At 39.7% G+C, this 14,935-nt stretch overlaps 1 long non-coding RNA gene across 2 annotated transcripts; it reads left to right on the forward strand.

Annotated features, from left to right (window-relative positions):
- Positions 1–1,541: 1,541 nt before the first annotated feature.
- LOC134314243 (uncharacterized) lies at positions 1,542–13,925 on the forward strand. 2 transcript variants are annotated; one of them, XR_010012357.1, is made up of 3 exons: positions 1,542–2,056; positions 12,865–12,975; positions 13,112–13,925. It is a non-coding gene; the product is annotated as an uncharacterized LOC134314243 (long non-coding RNA). The 2 variants fall into 2 exon arrangements; XR_010012356.1 differs by having other exon boundaries at positions 12,865–13,925.
- Positions 13,926–14,935: the final 1,010 nt, after the last annotated feature.

The following is a 14,935-nucleotide window of genomic DNA, read 5'->3' on the forward strand; positions in this document are numbered from 1 at the left end:
AGAAAGCCCGCAAACAGTTTGCTGAAGACATGTCAACAAAGTACATGGATTACTGGAACCATGTCCTATGGTCTGATGAGACCAAGATTAATTTGTTTGGTTCAGATGGTCTCAAGCATGTGTGGTGGCAATCAGGTGAGGAGTACAAAGATAAGTGTGTCATGCCTACAGTCAAGCATGGTGGTGGGAATGCCATGGTCTGGGGCTGCATGAGTGCAGCAGGTGTTGGGGAGTTACATTTCATTGAGGGACACATGAACTCCAATATGTACTGTGAAATACTGAAGCAGAGCATGATCCCCTCCCTACGGATACTGGGTCACAGGGCAGTGTTCCAGCATGATAATGACCCCAAACACACCTCTAAGACGACCACTGCTTTATTAAAGAGGCTGAGGGTAAAGGTGATGGACTGGCCAAGCATGTCTCCAGACCTAAACCCAATAGAACATCTTTGGGGCATCCTCAAGCGGAAGGTGGAGGAGCGCAAAGTCTCGAATATCCGCCAGCTCCGTGATGTCGTAATGGAGGAGTGGAAAAGCATTCCAGTGGCAACCTGTGAAGCTCTGGTAAACTCCATGCCCAGGAGAGTTAAGGCAGTTCTGGGAAATAATGGTGGCCACACAAAATATTGACACTTCAGGAACTTTCACTAAGGGGTGTACTCACTTTTGTTGCCGGTGGTTTAGACATTAATGGCTGTATATTGAGTTATTTTGAGGGAGGAATAAATTTACACTGTTATATAAGCTGCACACAGACTACTTTTCATTGTGTCAAAGTGTCATTTTGTCAGTGTTGTCCCATGAAAAGATATACTTAAATATCTGCAGAAATGTGAGCGGTGTACTCACTTTTGTGATACACTGTATATATATACACACACACACACACAGGTGTACAGTACAACAAAATTCTTTCTTCTCGTATCCCAGCTTGTTTGGAAGCTGGGGTCAGAGTGCAGGGTCAGCCATCATACGGCACCCCTGGTGCAGAGAGGGTTAAGGGCCTTGCTCAAGGGCCCAACAGTGGCTGCATGGCAGAGCTGGGATTCAGTTTAAGTTTTTCAGTTGATTGTCCAAAGCTCTACCCACTAGGCTACCACGGTTGGGCACCTGAGCAAGGCCCTAAAACCTCAATTGCTTGAACTGGATAAAAGTGTCTGCTAAATGCCATAAATGTAAATGTAATGAACACCTGGGGGCACTGACTGATCCAAACAAGACTAGTGAGAATATATTTATTTATAATTGTACATCAGTATATTGGGAGAACATTGTGAGCCTATCTGAAAACAGGAGGGACGTGTTTCCCCTAATATATATTATAATTACAGCCCTGCTGCAGGTAGATTTGGGGTCATGAAGCGCACTAGGGTGAAGGCCGTAGGCTGCAGCTGAAAGCTACATGTTTCCTGATTGGTCAGTGTTGACAAAAAGGGGCGGGACCGAGTGAGTGAGTTAATGTAGAAAAAGTGAGGACAGAGACAGTGTCCAGAACGGCGGGGTTATGTCTTCGGCTTTTAATCGGACTGGACAAGAGGAGTCAAGAACCCACGATGCTATCTTATGAAGCTCTGCATATTTTAGCGTTATGTAAGGATAGTGGCATAGTTGGTACAGAATGAACACTAGCGTACTAAGTAGGTTGTGGTTGTGTCAGACGTGCTGTGTATTTTGGCACACTATGTAGTTCAGTAGTGTGCATTGTTGAGACGCTGGTGTTCGTCTCGAGTTCGACCGAAAACGTGGCAGTGCTGACTGTGTGAAACGGGTCGAAAATTGTGAAGACATGGTGAAGGTCGGGGCATCCTTTTTTCGCGACTTAAAAGTGCACACAAGACACAGCTGATCCGGTAAATGTCGACATGTGAACAGGAAAGCGACTGAGAGCGGAAAAGTCTGGCTGTGTTTCAAACTGCATACTAAGTACTAAAAAGTATGTACAAAACTCAACCACGCTAGTGGTGTTTGACACACTTTTTAGTAGGTTAGTATGCGGTTTGGGACGCAGCCACGGACAACTCGCCGGCTGAGAGAAGTTGGAGCAAACTAAGGTGAGCCTGTAATAATTAATGTTGTTTTTAACCACAAACTTTAATCCCAAACCATATTTCCTTTTATCTGAGGAAATACGGTTTAGGCCTTCGTAGAAGTAAAGTGTTATAAGCGTAATGGCTATCCAGAAATTGACTTATTAAACTAACAGAACACTTCAAATGTTCCTGCTAGTATAGTAAGGTCACAGTGTTCCATACAGCTTATCACAAACTAAAGGTTTCTTTCTTATGGTTCTTGGTTTTGGCCTTTTTCACCTTTTCCACCAGGAATAGTGGTAGCCTAATGGGTAGGGCTTTGAGCTATCAACTGAGAGGTTGAGAGTTCAAATCCCAGCTCTGCCATGCAGCCACTGTTGGGCCCTTGAGCAAGGCCCTTAACCCTCTACAATGCCTGATCCTGTGCTCAGACCCCAGCTTTCAAACAGGCTGGCATATGCGAAGAAAGAATGTAGTTGTACTTTACATCTGTATATTTATCTATACATATATGACACATAAAATGATTCTAAAAAATTCTGCTGCTTAACCTAAAGAAAAGTCAGTCATGTCTGGAGGCGTGCAGATATCACAGTTGCCTGCAATTGCATGATCTGCCCTGCTATGTGACCTTTTCCTCTAATTTCCTCAGAGGACAGGATGTACATTTACTTACAGATTATGCAATGAATTAAACGTTTCTAAACATTTAAGTGTAAAGACGCAAGCATGTGGTGCAGTAGTCTGCATAAAAAATATACAAAGTACACCAAATCTGCCTCTGTGAGAGAATTAAAAAAGAGTGGGCTGTAAGTCATTTGTTTCTTTAAGTCAAGTAAGAAGCTTCCTGTGCATGTGGAAAGTTGGCTTTTTTTGGGAGTGTTCCCATGGAAATAGGCACACTTCCTGTCTTGGCTCAGGAATGAGGGAGTCTGGCTTTCCAGAACTGCTTACTCCAACTCTTTAATTATTAAATTTTAGTTAAGTCTAATTACATAGAGAGCTGCATTAACACCCAATCAGAAATCACTAGGTAGTCATTTGGGGCATTCTTGATGAAGGCCTGATTTTTGTTCTACCAGAACCAGGACCTGCCATTTTAACATGGACTTTGGAACCTGAAATTAAACATTTTTTGCTTAGTCTACATTTGTCTTCCCATGTTGCTGTTCTGTCGTGGGAAGAGGAACCTCTAAAAGAATACAACAGCATACTTGTTCCTGACCTCTGAGAGCAAGGTCTGTTAATAAGTGTACTAGTGACATGGATGACTTCTTCTGTTACTGTGCATTTCGTGCCTGGAATCGGGCCTTTGTGCTTAAGCGGCGCATAAGCACACAAGATTGTGACCTCTCACAAGGTCAGAGCGACTAGCACTCATCTGATGCTTACTTCAGGCATGTTTGGGTTTTTAGAAAAAGGCAAATGAGTGAACAAAATGTGCAAAATGTTCCTGTGTGTGTAAATTTGCAGTTTGTTTTTACAGCTTTCCTTTAGTAATTTTAATTTTAATTACTTCCTAATAAAAATAGCTCTTACAAATGTAGAAACACTCATTCACTTAAAACTAAGCCTGAATGAAAATAATTAAAAGCAAATTTCATTTTAATGTTGCATCTTAAAAGACTAATTCAGTTAAACAAAAGCATTATAGTTTACAAAGATTCACCTAATCATTTCAGTGTGTGCTGTCTCCAAGTTTTTTTTCCCCCGTATGCCCTGTTTGAGCCTGCTGTAATCTACTCTTTGTACTTTGTATGTTAAAAAATTCTACCCCGTTTACCAATGTTCTACTGAGTATTTATAGCCTACTGGGCAGTTATAGCCTAGAGGTTAAGGGACAAGACTAGTAATCAAAAGGTCACTGGTTCAAGCCCCACCACTGCTAGGTTGCCACTGTTAGGCCCTTGAGCAAGGCCCTCAATCCTCACTTGTTTAGACTGTATACTGTCACCATACTGTAAGTCACTGAATAAAAGTGTCTGCTAAATGCCAAAAATGTAACTGTACTGAGCACAGTAAATATGTACTGCATTGCTATTAGACAGATGTCGGTGCTGCATTATTACTGACAACAGATGTGTGTATACTACATCATTAGTCTAAACAGATAAGTCTATACCATGTTTTTGTGTTAACAAATGTCAGTAGTATGCCACCAGCATAAACAGTGTATCTGACTTAATAAATGGTTGAGAGAATATTCATTCTCAGAGTCCAAACAGTTGTGAAAGCACTTCTGGCAGGAAAAAAATGTGACACAGGAAGGTTAATGGCAGATTTCATATCAAGTCTGGATTAGGAAATAAACATTGGCTATGTTGCGTGCTCTGTGTAATGATGCTTTTGATTTTCTGGCTTGCACTGAATAGATAATAGCTGTGTCAATGTCAGTTTATTTCTAGAGCACATCAAAAGCAACAGCTGTTAACCAAAGTGCTGTACAATCATCATAGTGACAATTAATACAACAAAAATAGGAACAAAGAAACCGCTATACACGAACAATGCACAATTCTCATGCTTATTGTTAGTGTTATTATTCTCTTTGTATATCTTACCTTGAGTGTCCATTTTTAGAAAACATGGTGATTTTTTTTTATTTTATTTTTATAAAGGACAAATACTTCACAATAATTTTGTATCTCAGGATTCGCTGGAGCATTATAAGAGCCAAGCCAAACGGCCGCATAGCTTAAGACTATTTATTATCTTTCACTTTTACAGCATTCCTGATAGAAAGAACTGTGTGAAAGGAGTAAGATTCAGTGCAGAGGGAGTTGAACTGTTGCACAGCTAGTGTAGAGAAGCTCTGTGACTTTGCTTTGACTTTGCAGTAAAGGCATATAATAAACAAAGTGGGTTTCACTGTTAACACGACAAATCACACCACCTTGATAAAACACACGATATCTGTGGTGTAAGATCTATTAGGTATAAGACAATAAAGCAAACCTTTAGGAGCTTAGAGTTAAGATGACCTTCAAGAAGGCTTTATTAATTTTTATTAAACTGCTTCATCCTGGTCAGACTTATAGTGGATCTGGTGTCACCTGGAAATACCGGGCCCACAAAACGCATTCCTGCACTCGCACCAAGGTGCAATTTAGACTGGCCAATCCAACTTTTGCATTTTTTTTGGTCGTGGGATGAAACTAGATGATCTCAGCACACATAAGAAGAATATTTAAAATTATTTTGGCAGAAAGTGATCTGAGGCAGAAATGGAACCCAGGTCTTCAGGACTCCATAATCCATTGTTACATGGATAATGAGAAATCATTACTTGATAGATTACCACTAGTCGTTTCTGTGATTGATAGGGTGCTAGGTCAGTTAAGAAAAACAGAACAGGACTAGAGAGAACCAGGAGAGAGAAGTGTGGATGCATGATACTTTTTTTTTTCTTTTACATTTTTCGACATGAGCGCTAACTACACCATTGACATTAGTGTTCCCTAACTGTGTGACCACTCAGGCGAGGCAGTGGGATTCCTCTTAATTTTGCTCCCTCTAGTTCTCCTCTTGCACCCTTCCCCCTCTGCCATACTGTGTGCGATACGGTTGCCAAGTGCTAAGAATCTGCGGAATGTGGGATTGTACTGTTCTGATAAAGTTTGCTTTGTTCCTGCCGTGACCTAAAACTGGGAGGGATATGGGACCCTGGGAGTTTCACTAAGTGTGTGTGTGAGAGAGAGAGAGGGAGAGAGAGACCAAGCCAACGCGTTTGAATGCCTCCACACACTGGAGAAACTGTACACAATAGACACCCAGCTGGAAATATTGTAAACCTACTGTACATTATGTAAATATGCAGTTATTGTTCACACAGGAATTGGGAAGTATAAAAAAAAGCCAGTGACATGCCTTACATGTGAACAAATTTATGAGATTAATATCATGACAAATGTCACAATATTGGTGCTATTGATTACAGACTTAAAGTGGGTCAAAGTTTAACAAAACATAAGTGCTTCATCCCAAATCCCATTAAAATAAAAGTCAAGTGATGTCAAGTGCAAATTCCAGCTATTACAAACTGGTTTGGTCAGGCCTCAGGTATGCAGGTGGACTGATAAGTGTCTCGGCTATTAAAACCTACTATATTGTAATAATACAGTAAATAAAAGGCGAAGTTTGCATGTTCTCCCCATGTCTGCTTGGGTTTCCTCTGGGAGCTCTGGTTTCCTCCCACAGTCCAAAAACATGCAAGTGAGGTGAATTGGAGATACAAAATTGTCCATGACTGTGTTTGACAAACTTGTGAACTGATGAATCTTGTGTAACGAATAACTACCATTTCTGTCATGAATGTAACCAAAGTGTAAAACATGATGTTAAAATCCTAATAAATAAAATTAAATTAAAAGGCTGTTCAATTGATTGGGAAATCCAAGTGTGACTATCTTTTCTGTATCTATCTCCCCTCCTCTACTCCTCTACACAATGTTGATGACTGGACAGTTCTCCTTGATTACACTGGAGAAGTTAAATTCACAGAGCTGGGATGACTGGCTGTAGGGAGGGCTGAGTTTAAAATTGGAAGCTAAGCTTATAATAGCCATAATAGTGTCATTAAGATGGTAAACGAGATATGTCCATTGTGATCGTGACTCAGAACTGATTAAGTTGGCACGAATCAGGTTATGCGTGTTTGTGTGTGTGTGTATATATATATACATGTGTGTATGTATACATGTGTGTGTATATGTAATAGAAATGCTTTGGGCCTGCAGGGGGTTTGACCTTTGTACGAGTGTCATGGCAAAACAAACTCCTTCCACTGACTCTATTGTTTTTAATGTAAATACAATTCTGCCCACATTGCAGGCGGCATTCATAGTGTCTGATGGAAAAACAGCATCACACAGCTTAAAGGAAAGTCCTTGACAAAGGTGTTGATTATATTTCCACAGAGCCATTCAACATAAAAAACAATATGATGTTTGATTTCGTACTGTAATTTTAAATACTATGTCCAGGTAAACATAATTTGTTTTCTGAGAAGTTGTGCTTAAAAATATGTTGGGTTGGCTGGTGGAATTCATGCAGCAGTGATGTATAGACTGATGGTTGGGGAGAAACTTCATGCCACTGGCAGTACAGGCTACTGTAAACATCCTTGACTGGAAGCTGGTGCTTAAAATTGAGCTTTCAGTCGGATGTTTGCAGCAGCCAACTGCCATTACCACCTCTAAAACTCATGGTAAGGAGTAGAAAAGTATTTAAATTAGCTAGTCAAAATTGTCCCTGTATATCAGGGAGAGGAAATAACTTTCAGTGCCTGGTGTCATGACTTTCAGTGCCTGGTGTCCTGTCCAGTGTAGAATGTTTATCACCCTGTTACCAGTCCTTAAATCAGTACAGTAAAAATGAATAAATGTGTATTTGTTACTTGTGTCAACGCTTGTGCTGTCTCATGTTGTGCTGACCTGTTTTATACAGATTCTTGGATTTTTTCCTCACAAAAATTGAAGATGTCAAATTGGTTAAAATCGAAGTCCTAACGTGTTTGATACCCTGCAATGCACTGATTTCCTGTTTAGAGTGTTTTCATGCCTTAGGTCTAGTGTTACTAGTTAGGTTAAGCCATTCCCAAAAATGAGTAAACTTTAATCTACATTATAGGGCCAAATGTATGTGGACACCTGGCCATGAGCTTGTTGGGCTCTTCATCTTTATGGGAAATTGTATTACTGTATTATTGATTGTGGTTAGAACAGTTTCAACAATGGACCTTGCTTTGTTCAGAATCAGTCAGTCATGGTGAAATTGAAAAGGTCTTCCCCAAATGTTGGAAGCATGTAATTGATTTTTTACAACTGTTAGCAATGGGTGTGACAAACACCTGAACTTAATCATTCACAGGATTGTCCACCTATGTTTTAATTAAATAACTCACATTTGAATAATAAGGCTTTGACTCTTAACTTGGGGTCATCTGGGACAGTTCTTTTAATGATTTTTTACTTTAAATAAAAATTCATCTTAAATCACATGGTTATAATACATGATTGTGACACACAAGAAGATTCTCAGATTTATGGTTTGAAACTATTAGTTAAGCAAGTCATTAAGTCTCACGCAGGTTAAAGTAGCTCCTTCTGGGATTAGATCATCAAACAGGCTCTGGAGACAGGATATAATCATGCAAGCAGAAGGGCACAGCAGTGAACCATGGACCGGGTTCTAACTCCGGAGGCTAAATGTCAACCTAGGGGCAGTGGCATGCCGTTTGTGTCGGATTAACACCTCAAGCCCTTTAAAACACATTCCATGCACCTGTGGAGTTAAATCTGAGTTGATGCCTTTGCTGTTTAAAAGGCCTGTAAAGTCTGTATCACATCAACTTCTCTATTTTACTACCAGCCTGAGTCTCCCATAGTAGGTGCAATGACTGCCACAGAAATGGGATACTGTAGCATGACACTTCTCCACTCTAAAACAGATTACACACATTAATGTTTAGCTGTTATCATCACAGTCAGATCCTATTGGATAACTTAGTTTAATTATAATTTAGGAATTGACTGATCAGAATCTAAAGGTGCTTTCTGCAGTTGACGAGAGAGTTCACTTCTTTGTTTAGTATTAATTTTGTTTTTCTTCATGTAGGATAATTCAGTTGGATGCATGTTTGCATAAATGGGGTTATTGTGTGGGTTATTTTGCTTTGCTTATAGTTAACTCAGCTCTGTTATATATTCTACAGTCTATTGTATGAAATTTCTATGAATCTTAGTTGTTTAATGAATCTTCAGTTTCCTCTCAACTTGAAATGTGCAGAAGTTGTATTATTTGCTCCAGATTGCCTCAGTGTGAGAAGAGATGTAGGTGTGTGATGCCCTGCAATAAACTGCCAAACTTTCCAGGATTTATTCCTGACTTGTAGCCAGTCCTGACAAGGATCAAGTGGTGCATGAAAATTACTATAAATAATATAAATAATATAGATTTTTTTCAAATTAAGCGCCTGGTTTCAGCACTCTGGACAGCTTTTACCCGATTCCCCACTTGGGTAAAACACCAGTCACCCAGTTGGGAGAAAAAGTCATCAGGGATGTTTGCTGGCACTGCTGATCAAAGTACCTGCACGGTAGTGCAGCTGATCGCTGGTGTCAGTGTGTTGCTCTCTGCACACTATACTGTGTTCTGTAAGACCCTATCCCTGGCTGGTGAAAAGAAGTGGCCGGCTGCTGCACGTGTGTCAGAAGTTTGTCCCTCCTTGATCGGTGGTGGGGTGGCGGCAGAGACGAGAGATAAGCTCGAGTGGAATAAGCAAGATAGAGCACTTGTCCAGTAAAAGGAAACCAGGCCCAAGAATTCCAGCACTTTTATAAATGGGTTCACAAGGTCTGGGAGTGGTCACATCCTCAAGAGAAGCGGGACGCTGGACAGGTGCCATGAGAGTAGCACTGGCCTGCCTGATGATGTAAGTCTGCTGTAGGAGAACAGCCAAAGCGTCTGCACTTCCCCATTTTTACCCTTTCAAAAACAAACAATAAATCTGTTTGGTCACTCAGCTGGCCAGAGCACTAAAGAATGTGGCTTTATTAATAGAAAGTACCGGTCATCTTAAAGACTGTGATAATCAGAGAGCAGATTTCTGAAGGGCATGGAAATGACGCTTTTACCTACTTTGTTTCCACGTCCTGCTAAAAGCCTTCACTTTTTCTTCAGTTGCCTTGAACCCTCAATAGATGTTTGTGACTGGGATTAATTTTATAGTACTCATTTTTAGTAATTATTTTTATTTAGTACTGTCCACTGTTGAACATTTCGTTACCTTCTGTAGTCTGGCCACAAGTAATTTTTTTTTAACTTAGTTTGCAGATATGTTTAGTAAATTTTTTTTAATATTATGCCATCTCCACTTACGCCACATGAGTCTCAGGGGGTGTAAACATCCTACACTCTCAGCTGGAGGCTAGATATGGCTGGGAGTGGGGTGTTTGCACTCTCTGGCTTACAGATACCATGGACGCAGAGAAGAATTCTTTGCCACAGCATTAAAATTTTTTCTTACTTTGTGGATACAAAAGACTTTCATGATTAGGAGTAAGAGATGATTGAGTCTCTTTAGTGCTCTTTCTTTCCTTTTAGTCAGTTTACTTACTGTAAATAATAGCAGTGTTATACTGAACTGGGTGTTTAGCATTGGGGCCCCTATTTATTTTGTTGAACTGTTTACTGGTGCACTGTTTACATGGGAAGTACAGGTCATGGTCTGACAATTTTAGCTCGTAATGCTGACAATATTGAATGCATTTTTGTAAGGAAACATCATATATTGAACCGAAACATTAGGCCACCCCCACAATGTTTTCTGTTCCATAATATTTTTGCATGTCACAGTCAGGGACATATTAAAGGCTGGACTGATCGTAGTAACTCATAGTACACATGTTAAATGCAGCAGATATGGGCTTTGAGCAACTTAAAAAAGGGCAAAATTATGTATTAATATAATTATATTATATTAGGATTTTAACGTCATGTTTTACACACTTTAATTACATTAATGACAGACGGTAGTTCCTCGTTACACAAGATTCACCAGTTCACAAGTTTAATATCAAACACAGTCGTGGACAATTTTGTATCTGTGGGAGGAAACCCATGCAGACACAAGGAGAACATGCAAACTCCACACAGAAAGGACCCGGACCACCCCACCTGGGGATCGAACCCAGGATCTTCTTGCTGTGAGAAGACAGTGCTACCCAATGAGCCACCGTGCCACCAATATTATGTCCAAAACAGCAAGGGGTGGTCACAGGCAGTTGTGGTGAGGACCCACCAACAGTGATTCAAGGAAGAACAAGCCATGAACCTCTCCTACACGTTGCTGTGTCGGCAAGACTCATAATTATGTTTATGAAGTCGGCCAAGTGAAAATCAGACAACTTGGGTTAGCTTTTAGTGACATGGAAGTAATTTCAAATTTAGTCAAAGCCTAGGATGAATTAAGGTCTTGGAAACCAGCTCTGAAAGTGTATTTTATTATTTATTAAAGGATTAAGACTGTCCAATTATGGCAAAATTGCTAACTGCAAAATAAAGGACTGTTTATACCTACAGTCAGTCTCATATTAACACCCTGTACATGCTCTATCTGCAAGCAGACCCCAAAAAATTATTCTATGACCGATAAAAAGTGGCTTTGTGAATTGCCCTTTTAAGACATTTCTCCACCCAATCAGCTTCATTTTAGACGTGATGATGCACCTCAGAAACATGCTAATTGAACAGGATTGGACACTTGACCGTTTGATGTACTTCTAAATGCTGTACTACTACTTTACATTCAGTACGATCTTCATGAATGAAAACCTTGTTGGACAACAAGAAGTTCCTGTTCTCTGTGTATATAAAGGCCAGTGTGTAGGTGGGTGTGGTCTGTAAGACTCGGAGGAAGTGGTGCTCCATTGTACTGGTTGTTTTTGGGGCAGGAGGTGAGGCTACAGGCTCGTTCTTAAGCTTTCTGACTCGGGAGGGTGGGACAACTCCGAATGCCTTCTAGTGGTCTTGTCCAGGCAGGGCAGTTGTCACGGCGACAGAGTGGCCTAAGAGGAAATGGCTATTTATACTAACTGAAATGCACAGAAGCACCCATCCGATGGGTGGCCCACTTGCTCATTTCCTTCAGTCAGTTAGGTTTAGTTCCTTTTACAAACCCATTTTTAGTTATTTTATCTGTCTCTCAGTTTAAAAAGATTTTTTATCTGCATTTTCTGCTTTGGTAAATTTGACTGTGGTCATTATCTTAAATCAAACGTTTTTTGAATAGTTGTATGTCTGTGTATAGACTGTGAATTATTGTACAGCTTGTTGTGAAGTGTGCTGTGCTGATTAATTTCCTTTTCTAAGCTGATTAGAGAGCACTGGTTATGCATGTCTGCCTGTTCTGTGGTTCCCACCCTTCTCCTACCACAATTATCTTAGTCAACTACAGTATCTTCTGACGTCATAAAATCCTGCTGCTCCCACGTAATCCACAAGGTGGCAGACTGTCCCTGGCAATGGCAGGGGAACTATATTTACAGCGCCTGTGTTTTTATTAAAGTTTAGCCAAAAATAGCAGACATAATGAGGTTATAAGAATTTGTGCTTTTGTTTGGTGTTTTACTTTGTCAAGTGATAACATTTATTTTTAGTCATATACTTAAATAGAAGCGTTTTTTGAAACCAGACGCTTGTAAATGAACAGTTTTTACAAACTTTTTTCTTTTTCTTGTCAGCCAAGACATGTTTGGTGCTTTTTAAATATTGCTTTCATTATTACTTTGGTGTAAATTTGTGTAATTACAATATTTGGTCAAACTAATAATTTAACACAGTGGTATTAATTATTTAAATAACAATTATAATTTAAATTGTGCAGTAGATACTGATTTTGGGGTAGAAGAAAATTTGGAATGAATTTTCGACCTTTTCCACATATTTTCAACCTTTAAAATTTTTTTTATGCCCTTAATCCCAAATTACCACCTCAAAGCTAGAATTCATTGCTGAGAATGAGAAAACTCAACTGTACCTACCATCAAGCATGTTGGTGGTAGTGTTACCATCTGTTTTCAGTGGTCAAACATCCAAGAACCTTGTTGGCTGTAAAAGCTGATAACCGAAGTAAACAAAGATTATGTATACTTAACTAAATATTTTTAGTGCCCAATAGAATTCTTCATATTAAAAGCACCCACAAACTTTCATTTTGGCCAAAAATATGTGTTTTCTTTTACAAAAATGTAAAAAATCCAGTAAGTCAGTTAATGTTGTTGTCAGTCGCTGCTGCTATTTTTTTTGATGGTAGTGTCTCTTCTTTACAGGTGAACATCATTCCGGTGAACGGGAGTACTGAAATGCAGTTTGCACTGAGAGACCAGAAAAGAGAAAATAGTAATAAAAGGCAGATGTGACAATAACAAGAAATTGTGCATGTAAGAAATTCAGTCGCAGCTATTATGTAATGGTTAAGTGTTTTAATAACAATCTCCCACTTTGTCCTTTAATTAGTAAATGTATATATATATTTTTTCTTTTCATTTCTTAAATCCCCCCCCCCCCCCAATCTAGTCGTATCCAATTACCCTGATTGCGCTACACTTCACCTCTACCGATACAACCCTCCACTGCAGACTGAGGAGCTTCGCAACTGACGCACACCCCCTCCGACACGTGCAGTAGCCGACTGTATCTTTTACCTGCACGAGGCGAGTTCATATGCGGATCAGCTTTGTGTATGAAGAGCCACACCCTGATCAGTATTATCCCTCAACTCCTTGCAGGCGCCATCAATCAGCCAGCAGAGGTCGTAATTGAACCAGTTATGAGGAACCTTGGTCCGGCTCGTCCCACCCTGTGAACAACAGCCAATCGTTTTTCATGTAGCCATCCAGCCGGATGGCAGAGCTGAGATTTGATACGATGTATTCGAAATCCCAGCTCTGGTGTGCTAGCATATTTTACTGCTGCCAATTAATTGGCCAATTAATAAATATATTTAAATACATATGTTATTTATTTGCATACAAATAATGCTGCTGTATTATTTCTTAAGTGTATTTGTTTTCAAATGTAACATAAAATATTTACAGTAAGGAATACAGAGGGGGGGATACAATCTGTCAATCATCTCACATGCAGGCACCTCGACCAGCAGAGGCCAAACTTGCAGCAGCAGTAAGGAACTTGTTTTGTCCCCAACCCAAACACCTGTCCCACAGGCACAGCCAGTCACGTTTGTGTCAGCAGCCAGCTGGTATCTGGCAGATTATATCACTGCCCCACTCGAGCGCCTAACTCTTTTCCGAATTAAAATGTTATGCTTTTGTTATTTATTTTGTTGTGAAGTAAATCTCTTTTTTAATAAACCACTTTATATTTTAAATATTTGTTGTGTGGTTTCTTTCACTTTTGCTATTAAAAAAAAAAGATAAGACAGTCATATGAACAAGGCAGCCGAAACTCAGCTTCTGTCATACAACAGCTGTGTTCAGTTTCAGGGGATGTCTACACTCTCGACCACACGAGGAACTGAAACCAAACGTTATACTTGCAGAATGATGACAGCTTGCAGCACTCACATAGAACATATTTTTAGTTTCTAGCTCTTAACAACAGCAGAAATCAGAAATGATTCTGGTCACATGTACATATTTGTGAAATGCTGAAACTAGTACAGAACAAAACTGCATGGACAGAGAAGACTTTTAGTCTTGTGATTAAATTCAGTCTTATACAGTCTATAAATAGTGGTGCTAACATCACGGGTACGTGTGTCTGAGCAGAGAGTACACACAGCTTTCGGTGTGATCAGACAACGATGTGTAAGTTTCACTGTCGGGAGCTTTAGTATTCAGCTTTAAATATACAGCACATACTCATTTGCACTGTTTGATATTATAACAAAGCAAAGCATCAATCTTTATAATTAATATCAAAGTCTGTATACTTAGTCTCATACAGTTTTCAATACAGTCTGCAGTAAAAAGGGGGTGTGCAGTTTTAACTCGATGGGGTGGAAATTATTTCTCATGACCTGGTTTAACGAAAGTCAGCACAGTTCAGTATACTTTCAGTGGAAACAATGGAGCTGGTAACCTCTCGCTGACCTTTTTAAAATGCATCTTTTTCTGAGCTTCCCATTGTGTACATACTGTAAATGAATGTATGTCTTTATGATGAGCACAGTTTTGGCAGCTTCCTGTTTACAATTCAAGCAAAGTTTTAAGGAGTGGGCATAACGGCATGGGGCAGAAATTTATTAAAGCTTTACAATTTTTAATTCTTTTATTTGCAGCTCACATAGTCAGCTACAGGATTATTGGTAAAAAAAGGGACTGTCTGTGTGGTTAATTAGCCTAATCTGACAATGAAAGTAACTTCAAGTGTCTCTTT

This window comes from Trichomycterus rosablanca, chromosome 5, assembly GCF_030014385.1.
Source record: "Trichomycterus rosablanca isolate fTriRos1 chromosome 5, fTriRos1.hap1, whole genome shotgun sequence".
Lineage (NCBI taxonomy): Eukaryota > Metazoa > Chordata > Actinopteri > Siluriformes > Trichomycteridae > Trichomycterus > Trichomycterus rosablanca.